Genomic DNA, 11,675 nt, shown 5'->3' on the forward strand with positions numbered 1-11,675 from the left:
AGAATTAGACTTGTCTTAATGGACAAACAAGATCTTTTCCATAAAATTTGGGCTCCATTCATTAATTATCTGAATGGATAGATTGGCACAGCACGAGGACCCAACTGAAACTTGAACTCAGGAACAGATGAAAAGCTATACTTTATAACCTACGAACCTATCTCCATTGACGTATTACAGGTAACCCATTCCACCTCCCTTGTTTTTCTGTTGTGTTTTTTTTTCTTTCTTTTTTATTTGTAACTTTCTACCCTCTCTTTCTCCCTCTTTCTATAAAAAATAAAAACACTAGAAGCAGAAGTAATTGATAATGGAAAATTTTAATAATGTATGACTGATGTATATGAAAAGTTCTTTTACTATAATATGTAACTACATTTTATAATATGTCTACTTCTAATAAATAAATTAAAAAAAAAAAAAGATTGTAATCATGTATAGTCTTTCCGCTGATTGGATAGCACGGAACAAAAAATCTTTTCACTGTACCTTCGTACACGTGACAATAAACTAACTGAAACTCCATATTGAAGAAGGACATAAAATGCTGGAGTAACTCAGCGGGAGAGGCAGCATTTCTGGAGAGACGAATCGGAGAACTGGGAAGGGGGAGGGTGATGGAGAGAGAGAGGGAAAGCAAGGGTTACTTGAAGTTAGAGAAGGCAATGTTCACGCTGGGGTATAAGCTACATCATCCTAACACACCGTGTTATAGGAAAAATGTCGTCAAGTTAGAATGGTTCAGAGAAGATTTACGAGGATGTTGCCAGGACTCAAGGGGTTGGGGCAGGCTGGGTCTCTATTCCTTGGAGCGCAGGAGGATGAGGGGTGATCTTATAGAGGTGTACAAAAGTCTCTTGCCCAGAGAAGGGGAATCGAGGACCAGAGGAAATAGGTTTAAGGTGAGGGGGGGGGGGGGGAAGATGAAGGATTTAATAGGAATCTGAGGGCCAACCTTTCCACAACCTGGTTGGACAGGAACATGGATAGGACAGGTTTGGAGGGATATGGGTCAAACGCGGGCAGGTGGGACTGGTATAGATGGGGCATGTTGGTGTGGGCAGGTTGGGACAAAGGGCCCGTTCACACACTAGTTTAGAGAGTCAACGTGGAAACAGGCCCTTCGGCCCACCGAGTCTGCGCCGACCATCGATTGCCCATTCACACACTAGTTAGAAACATAGAAAAATAGGTGCAGGAGTAGGCCATTTGATCCTTCGAGCCAGCATCACCATTCAATGTGAGCATGGTTGATCATCCAGAATCAGTACCCAGTTCTTGCTTTCTCCCCATATCCCTTGATTCCTTTAGCCCTTCGACCTAAATATAACTCTCGTGAAAACATCCAGTGAATTGGCCTCCACTGCCTTCTGTGGCAGAGAATTCCACAGAATCACAACTCACTGGGTGGAAAGGTTTTCTCCTCATCTAAATGGCCGATTCCCTATTCTTAAACTGTGTGTGGCCCCTGGTTCTGGAATCCCCCAACATCGGGAACACGTTTCCTGCATCTAGCGTGTCCAATCCCTCAAGAATTTTATATGTTTCTATAAGTTCCCCTCTCATCCTAAATTCCAGTCAATACAAGCCCATTCTATTCAGAGTTTCATCTCTTTCTCTCCCAATGGCTTTTACAGATAATATATTAATGTCTCTATACGAGTTTTGGTTAACTTAATATTAAATGTGAAAAGTTTATTTTTAATATCTCCTGTTCATAAGATTTAACCCTCTGTCCCCTTCTCTGTAACCCCCTCTGGCCCGTACACCCCCTTAACTCCAGAGAATATACCTCAATTTAAACAATTTTATTTATTTTTATATACAAGGCTTACAAAAAGATTCTTCTGCCCCCCTCTCTCTCATGATGGGGTGTAGGGGGGAGGGGGTTACACAGACGGGGAGAGGGGATTTAGGGGCCTCTGTCACATACTCTCTCTCACACTCTCTCACAATTTCACTCTCGCCCACTCTCTTTCTCTCTCACACACACACACACAGTTTCTCTTTCTCTCACACTTTCTTACACACGCTCTCCCTCTCACACACTCTCTCTCTCACACTCACTCTCTCCCTCTCTTTCTCTGTCACTCTCTGTCCCTCACACACACTCTCTCTCTCCCACTCACTCTCACACTCTCTCTCCCACACACACTCTTTTTTTCTTTTTCCAAGTACTTTATTCAGCAAAAATGCTTAATAATACACCACATCAAAACCACAATGAGAGGTTGCAATACATCAAGCAATCATTATAGTACAATGATGCAGTTGTAGCAGCGCCTGCGAGCGCACGCAGATATCGAACCCGGCGTTCGGAAGCCGCGGTCACATGACTCGGGAGGGGGTGTTGTTTCCGCGCGGTTTTTCCCTTGCGCGCGTTAGTTCAGCGCTGAACACCGGAGTAAAGATCTGTTGAAAACTCCAGTAGTCGTTTCTCAGACCGCTAAACAGTCATTATTTACAATGCTCTCAACCCCACGCAGTGACCAGCACCCACGGAAGGCCTCCAGAGTCCCCGTGGACACCGCGTGTTCCCTCTCCAGGGACACGCAAGCACGGACGTAGGCCCAGCGGAGGGGCAGCCAGTCGACTCTGATGTGACCATCGACCGCCTGCTGCCTGGACCCGTGAATGGCCATCTCGGCCAGGCCCAGGAGCAAACCGACAGGGAGGTCCCACCCCCCCGATCGGCCCTCCTCACTCCCTGCCTTGTGTCCAAACACTAGAATCGTGGGACTAAAATGCAACCAGAACTTGAGGAACAACCCCTTCAGATGTTGGTTCAGGGGCAGCAACCTCTCACACTCCATATAAGCGTGGAACACAGTCTCTTCCTCACCACAGAAAATACAGACGGCCGGCGAGCCCGTGAACCAACTCAAAAGTTTATTACACGCCACCACTCAGTGCAACACTCTCCAACCCAGGTCCCCAATGTAAAGGGGGACAACTCCCTTGTAGAGAGACCTCCACTGGGGACCACCCCCGCCTTCAGGTGGTAACACTGACCGCCAAGGTGTGTCAGGACAGAAGACGAAGGCAAGGAGGTGCAGAATGTGCAGGAGCATTCTGTACAGTATGCGTCTCTTCGCATCACGAAATGGCACGCTGGTCATCTCGGCAAGCCGGCGCCCGAGAAATACCCCGGAGCCTAGGCCCGAAGAGCAAATCCGACAGAGCAGGGGTAAGCTCAGTCAGAACCACTCTAGGCGCACGCCTCTCCTCGACACCCGCCATGAAAGGATGAGGACCGGCCACTCCCGCAGCCACAACATCCCCCTCCCCCTGTGGAACAACACGCTGGCTGAAAACAACCAAATTCCTCACTCTTAGCACATCACGATAGAAACTAGGCAAACACCGTAAGGCGGGTCGACTGATGCCCGCCACCGGGAGTCGCGAAACCCCCCTTAGGCAACGACCCTGACGGAAAAAATACGTGGCCAGAGCGTGCCATCTGGGGGGGTTCTCTGCATACATATACCTCCGCAGAGTCCTGAGATGGAGAGCCGACACCAGGGTACGCACACATACCAAGGACTGGCCGCCCTCCTCTGATGGAAGACTCAGGACCGCTGCAGAAACCCAGTGCTTCCTATTTCCCCAAAACAAATCCTTCTTCTGTATTGTAATTGCAAATATAGAGGGACAAGAGTAGCCAGCCGGTACCATAACATGGAGTACGCCAACTGGTTTATGACTAGCACCCTACCCTGGAAAGAAAGAACTCAAGCCTGACCAGCGCCCCAGCCGAGTGACGACGTTTGTCTCCAGCTCCAGCCAGTTCTCCGGCCAAGCATCGTCAGTGGGACTCAGGTACACCCCCAGGTAGAGGAGGTGTGTGGTGCTCCACGCATACAATGTCATCTCCAGCAGGGAGTCTACCTGCCACTGACCCACTGGAAGTGCAGAACACTTACTCCAGTTGATCCTGGCAGATGATGCAGCCGAGAAAACCTGCTGGCACTCACGCATCCTCCGCAGTTCACCAGGGTCAGTGAGCGTAAGGAGTACATCATCGGCATAGGCCGAGAGAATCACCTCCACCCCCGGTCCTGGCAGAGCCTGGCCTGTCAACTGCCTCCGAAGAAGAAGACACCGGAACGGCTCCACAAAGACCGAGTACAATTGACCAGACATGGGGCACCCCTGGCGTACCCCCCTCCCAAAGTGAATGGGAGCCAGCAACGAACCATTAACCTTCACAAGACACTCCACTGCAGCGTACAGAAGCCGGACCCGGGTCACAAAATGCGGTCCAAATCCAAATGCTTGCAACGTCCCCACACACTCTCTCTCTCTCACACACACTCCCTGTCTCTCTCTCTGTCCCCCCATTCTCTCCCACACCAGGTTCTGTTCGTGAGGTGAATCATTTCCAAGCCCATGACCCCCGTCTCTGTCCGGACCGACGTATCGGTGACAACACGGGGGGTCTCGCAATCCATCACCGACACGTCTGTGGGTGGGAGTGAGTATGAAAGAGAGACCCCCTCTCCTCGTCCCTGTGACCCCCCCCCCCTCTGAACCCCCTCTCCCCAACCATGTGAACCCGCCCCACTCTAAACCCCCTTTCCCCGTCCCTGTGACCCTCCCCACCCCCCTCTGGTTCCTACATTCCCTCTCTGTTAACCTCTCCGCTCCCTCTGGAGAGGGATTCACCTCAATCATCTTCTCCATCATCTTCCTCGCCGCTGGAGAAGTCGGCACAGACTTTACGGCGAGGTTTGTGACGCTGACTAACCCTGGGGGTCGCTGAGACGGCGGGAGTGGCGGCCATTTTGTTGGCAGCTGGAGGGTGCGGAAAGGGGGGAGTGAACGTTAAAATGCGCGGTGCTCCCCGCGGCCGTGGGCTGCCCACTAGGGGTACCGCACGATGGCTGCCTCGCCTACAGCCTGTCTGTCCTTTCGTCTTTTGTTGTTATTTTTAGTGTGTTTTAAAAGTTGGTGATAATGTTCTCTGGTTTGTTTTATGTGCGGGGGAGGTCGGAGGAAACTTTTTCTCAATCTGTTTCCTTGCCAAAGTTGTCCGGATCATATCTCCGGTCGCTCTGCGGTCTAACATCATGGAGACAATAGACAATAGGTGCAGGAGTAGGCCATTCGGCCCTTCGAGCCAGCACCACCATTCACTGTGATCATGGCTGATCATCCACAATCAGTACCCCGTTCCTGCTTTCTCCCCATATCCCTTGACTCCGCTATCTTTAAGAGCTCCATCTCTCACTTGAAACCATCCCGAGAATTGACCTCCACTGCCTTCTGAGGCAGAGAATTCCACAGACTCACAACTTTCTGGGTGGGAAAATTTTTCCTCATCTCCGTTCTAAATGACTGACCCCATATTCTTAAACTGTGGCCCCTGGTTCTGGACTCCCCCAACATCGGGAACATGTTTCCTGCCTCCAGCGTGTCCAATCCATATAATAATATAACCATATAACAATTACAGCACGGAAACAGGCCATCTCGACCCCTCTAGTCCGTGCCGAACACATAGTCTCCCCTAGTCCCATATACCTGCGCTCAGACCATAACCCTCCATTCCTTTCCCATCCATATAACTATCCAATTTATTTTTAAATGATAAAAACGAACCTGCCTCCACCACCTTCACTGGAAGCTCATTCCACACAGCTACCACTCTCTGAGTAAAGAAGTTCCCCCTCATGTTACCCCTAAACTTCAGTCCCTTAATTCTCAAATCATGTCCCCTTGTTTGAATCTTCCCTACTCTCAGTGGGAAAAGCTTTTCCACGTCAACTCTGTCTATCCCTCTCATCATTTTAAAAACCTCTATCAAGTCCCCCCTTAACCTTCTGCGCTCCAAAGAATAAAGCCCTAACTTGTTCAACCTTTCTCTGTAACTTAGTTGCTGAAACCCAGGCAACATTCTAGTAAATCTCCTCTGTACTCTCTCTATTTTGTTGACATCCTTCCTATAATTAGGCGACCAAAATTGTACACCATACTCCAGAATTGGCCTCACCAATGCCTTGTACAATTTTAACATTACATCCCAACTTCTATACTCAATGCTCTGATTTATAAAGGCCAGCACACCAAAAGCTTTCTTTACCACCCTATCTACATGAGATTCCACTTTCATGGAACTGTGCACAGTTATTCCCAGATCCCTCTGTTCACCTACATTCTTCAATTCCCTACCATTTACCATGTACGTCCTATTTTGATTTGTCCTGCCAAGATGTAGCACCTCACACTTATCAGCATTAAACTCCATCTGCCATCTTTCAGCCCACTCTTCCAACTGGCATAAATCTCTCTGTAGACTTTGAAACTCTTCTTCATTACCCGCAACCCCTCCTATCTTAGTATCCCTCAATAATCTTGCAAGAGGAGTCACTGTGGTGGATGTTTATGTTAAAATGTATTTTGTTTAGTTTAGAGATATGGCGAGGAAACAGGCCCTTCGGCCCACTGAGTCCGCGCCGACTAGCGATCCCCGCACATTAACACTATCCTCCACCCACTAGGGCCAATTTTCACATTTACCAAGCTAATTTACCTACAAAATGTGTACGTCTTTGGAATGTGGAACGAAACCGAAGATCTCGGTGAAAACCCACACAGGTCATGCGGAGAACGTACAGACAGCACCCGTAGTCGTGATCGAACCCGGGTCTCCAGTACTGCATTTGTTGTAAGGCAACAACTTTACCGCTGCGCCACCGTGACTTTGGTGTGTTTTGTTGCTTTTTATTGGTATGGCTGTATGGCAAATGAAATTCCTCGTATGTTGCAAAACATTTGTGGTGTGGCGGCGCCTAACGGCAGCGGCTCGACTACAGTCGTCCGCCTTTTTTTTTGTCTTGTTAAATGTATGTTTTGAGCTTAATTTTAATTATTTTTTAGCTGTGTATATGTGGGGGGTGGAGGTGGGGATGTGGGGGAAACCGTTAGTCACTTCCCTGTACGGGGACCCGACTTTTTCCCGGTCGGGTCTCCGGTGTCGTTGGGCCTAACATCGTGGAGCCTGTGGCAGCATCTGGCCGGGACCAACCTGAGGGTTCCAGTCGCGGAGCCTGCGGACCTGACATCGTGGAGCTGGCCGTCTTCGGAGCGGGGAGAGCTGTGGTGGTGCTCGGCTGCGACCCGACTTTGCCACTTCGGAAGCTCCGGCCGCAAGCCCGGTGGACAGTAACATTGGGAGCTCCAGGTCCCTGGTGGGAGACGGCTTTTCGCAGCTCCCGCAACGGCAGCTTCTCCCGCTGGAATCGCGGGGTTGAACATTGCCCGGTGCGGGTTAGTGGCCACGGGGCTTACCATCGCCCGCCGGGGGCTCTAACATCAGAGCCACAGTTTCCCTAGACGCTGCAGTTGGACAGCTGGACTGGTTGGTCTGCTTGATCCGCGGGGTTTAAAGGACATGGAGCCGGGGCCTAACATCGCCCGGCGTGGCCAAATGGCCACAGGATTTACCATCGTCCGCCGGGGGCTTTAACATCAGAGCCCCAGTTAGCCTAGACGCTGCAGTTGGACCGCGGGTGAAGAATAAAGGGAAGAGATAAGACTTTGCCTTCCATCACAGTGAGGAGGTGTTGGAGACTCACTGTGATGGATGTTTATGTAATCTGTGTTAAGTGTGGGTCTTGGGTTTTTTTGTAATGTAAAAAACTGGAGTAAATGTAATTTTGTTCAAACCTAGGTTTGAATGACAATAAATAGCATTCCATTCCATACCTGGCTAATAAATAGATAATAGACAATAGGTGCAGGAGTAGGCCATTCAGCCCTTCGAGCTAGCACCGCCATTCAATGTGATTATGGCTGATCATCTACAATCAGTACCCCGTTCCTGCCTTCTCCCCATATCCCCTAACTCCGCTATTTTTAAGAGCCCTATTTAGCTCTCTCTTGAAAACATCCAGAGAACCTGCATCCACAGACAGAGAATTCCACAGACTCACCACTCTCTGTGAGAAAATGTGTTTCCTCGTCAATTCTGGAGTATGGTGTACAATTTTGGTCGCCTAATTATAGGAAGGATGTCAACAAAATAGAGAGAGTACAGAGGAGATTTACTAGAATGTTGCCTGGGTTTCAGCAACTAAGTTACAGAGAAAGGTTGAATAAGTTAGGTCTTTATTCTTTGGAGCGCAGAAAGTTAAGGGGGGACTTGATAGAGGTCTTTAAAATGATGAGAGGGATAGACAGAGTTGACGTGGATAAGCTTTTCCTATTGAGAGTAGGGAAGATTCAAACAAGAGGACATGATTTGAGAATTAAGGGACAGAAATTTAGGGGTAACATGAGGGGGAACTTCTTTACTCAGAGTGTGGTAGCTGTGTGGAATGAGCTTCCAGTGGAAGTGGTGGAGGAAGGTTCAATTTTATCATTTAAAAATATATTGGATAGGTATATGGACGGGAAAGGAATGGATGGTTATGGTCTGAGTGCAGGTAGATGGGACTAGGGGAAAATAAGTGTTCGGCATGGACTAGAAGGGCCAAGATGGCCTGTTTACATGCTGTAATTGTTATATGTTATATGTCTCCGTTCTAAATGGCTTACTCCTTATTCTTAAACTGTTGCCCCTGGTTCTGGACTCCCCCAACATCGGGAACATTTTTCCTGCCTCGAGCATGTCCAAACCCTTAACAATCTTATGTTTCAATGAGATGCCCTCTCATCCGTCTAAACTCCAGAGTGTACAAGCTCAGCCGCTCCATTCTCTCAGCATATAACAGTCCCGCAAACCCGGGAACTAACCTTGTAAACCTACACTACACTCCCTCAATAGCAAGAATGTCCTTCCTCATATTTGGGGACCAAAACTGCACACTGTACTCCAGGTGTGGTCTCACTAGGGCTCTGTACAACTGCAGAAGGACCTCTTTGCTCCTATATTCGATTCCTCTTGTTATAAATGCAACACACCATTCGCTTTCTTCACTGCCTGCTGCACCTGCATGCTTACTTTCATAGACTGATGTACAAGGACCCCCAGATCCCGTTGTACTTCCCCTTTTCCCAACTTGACGCCATTTAGATAGTAATCTGCCTTCCTGTTTTTGCTACCAAAGTGGATAACCTCACATTTATCTGCATAAAACTTCATCTGCCATGCATCTGCCCACTCCCCCAACCTGTCCAAGTCACCCTGCATCCTCCTCACAACTTGTTGTCATCTGCAAATTTGCTAATGTAACTTTGAATCCCTTCATCCAAATCATTGATGTATATTGTAAATAGCTGCGGTCCCAGCACCGAGCCTTGCGGTACCCCACTAGTCACTGCCTGCCATTCTGAAAGGGACCCGTTAATCCCTACTCTTTGTTTCCTGTCTGCCAACCACTTCCCTATCCATGTCAGCACTCTACCTCCAATACCATGTGCCCTAATTTTGCCCACTAATCTACTATGTGGGACCTTATCAAATGCTTTCTGAAAGCCCAGGTACACTCCATCCACTGGTTCTCCCTTATCCATTTTCCTAGTTACATCTTCAAAAAATTTCAGAAGATTAGTCAAGCATGATTTCCCGTTCGTAAATCCATGCTGACTCAGACCGATCCTGATATTGCTATCCAGATGTTCGGCTATCTCATCTTTTATAATAGTAAGATTAAACGAGAACTTACCAGTTTGAAGTTTGATCTTTATTTTGTGAGGAGTTACGATGAGGGATTACGTGAAGAGCCCGCCAGTCCGCAAGCGCGTCAATCTTCAAAGCAGCGGTGTGAAATCACAGATAACAGTTGTTGAACTGAATATAGGAAGATTCGAGAAACTAGATCTACCAGCTGACCTTTATGAGAGAGGGTTGGGAGCGAAGGGCACGTAATCCATCATCGTAACTCGTCACAAAATAAAGATCAAACTTCAAACTGGTAAGTACTCATTTAATCTTACTATTTTACTTCGGAGTCACGTGAGTGACTACGTGAAGATTTCAAAGCTCTGTGATTTCATGCAGTGAAGACGAGTCCATGCGTCACACACTGCATCAGTTGACCAAGGATAAGTGAACATTAATAATGCTTTCAGACATGACATAGATATAGACCTGCTGATGATTTTTAATGAACAAATAATAATAATAGTAATGCCTCTCATCCGGGAGGAAACTATAAAACAGAACCTAACATAGGGTTGGCAAATACTCCCGGCCTGGCAATGGGTTTGTTATAACATGTTTGGAAAGACCGTTCGTTTGACCATCCTGCAGCCGCTAGGATGTGGTCCAGCAGAACGTCCATAACCCTGCTACAGATGTTGTTGCAGCCCTGGTGGAGTGAGATTTGAAAATGTCAGTGTTCACTCCTGCACAAGCAAGAACCCGTTTTAACCACCTGGAGATGGTCTGTACTGATACCTTCTTATGAGGTTTTATGTAACTAACAAACCTTGCTAATTCAGAGTATCTAAGGCTCTTAGTGACCTTATCATACTGGTGTAGATGTGTGACCACACACAACCGAAGGTCCATGGGATATGCCAACAAATCTAGTTTGAGACCTGATGCCCCTGGTCTATCTGCTTGAGTAAGTCATAAACATAAAATGTTATTTTGCCTGCAGATGTAACCATCCTGTCCAGTCGCAGCTTTGCAATGACTGGACCCGTTGCGCTGAAACCAGTGCCATGAGCATAACCACTTTGTAAGTGAGTTTGACCAAGGACAGGGATGTAGCTGGAGCCTACCGGTGAAGCTGCGTGTTAACATCCCATATCTCTGCGTACCTGGGCCTGGGGTGTTTTGAGTTTAAGATACCCTTCATAAATCTGGATATCAGAGGGTGAAATCTGACAGAGTGGGTCCCGCTCCCCGCAGCAAATATGATGAGAAGGCACGTTTGGCACAGTTAATGGCACTACAACTTAATTTTTGTCAAAGACCTATTCGAAAATGAACTTCAAGACGTCAGTCATCCGTGCCGTATTATATGTAAAATTAGCATTTAAACAAAATACTTCCCATCTCCTGATGAGGAAATGTACTGCTTTGGATGATGATGTTATCTGATATGTTTGCTACTCCTGGTGCACCTTGAATCACTTGTGGATTTCATACTGATAGATATCGGGCCAGCATTGATTCCGAACATCGGTCTTTTGTATCGGTACAATCCGCAGTGAGTGACGAATGTTGTCACCTCTGTAGACTCAGGATGTATTTCCAATTGGTGATATCCCCACTTGAGATCAATTTTGGAGAACACTTTACTGGTTGATAACTCTTGTAACACCTCATCCACCGTAGGGATTGGGTGTCTTTCTCTGATTATTGCCTCATTGGCTCTCCTCATGTCAACACACAGTCTAATGTCATCATTGGGTTTTGGCACAATCACTACTTGACCCACTCATGGTGTCGAACGTTCAACTGGTTCAATAATGTCCTGATCAATCAACTCCTTGATTTTAGCTTCTACTTTTCCACGAAGTCCAAATGGCGTTCTCCGCACCAGTTGAGCTATCGGCTTGACATTTCCATCAATGGCTAACTTCACTTGCTGGCCTTTCAATTTTCCTGAGTGAAATTCCTATCTCATGTCATCATATAACCATATAACATATAACCATATAACAATTACAGCACGGAAACAGGCCATCTCGACCCTTCTAGTCCGTGCCGAACACGTATTCTCCGCTAGTCCCATATACCTGCGCTCAGACCATAACCCTCCATTCCTTTCCCGTCCATA

At 47.6% G+C, this 11,675-nt stretch overlaps 1 long non-coding RNA gene across 1 annotated transcript; it reads right to left on the minus strand.

The window, feature by feature from the left end:
- Positions 1 to 4,315: 4,315 nt before the first annotated feature.
- On the minus strand, positions 4,316 to 10,901 carry LOC116982931. The gene is made up of 3 exons (XR_004414559.1): positions 10,891 to 10,901; positions 4,666 to 4,690; positions 4,316 to 4,462 (listed from the first exon to the last, which is right to left on the minus strand). It is a non-coding gene; the product is annotated as an uncharacterized LOC116982931 (long non-coding RNA).
- Between the last annotated feature and the right edge of the window lie 774 nt (positions 10,902 to 11,675).

The sequence above is a fragment of the Amblyraja radiata genome, chromosome 17 (assembly GCF_010909765.2).
Source record: "Amblyraja radiata isolate CabotCenter1 chromosome 17, sAmbRad1.1.pri, whole genome shotgun sequence".
Taxonomy (NCBI): Eukaryota; Metazoa; Chordata; class Chondrichthyes; order Rajiformes; family Rajidae; genus Amblyraja; species Amblyraja radiata.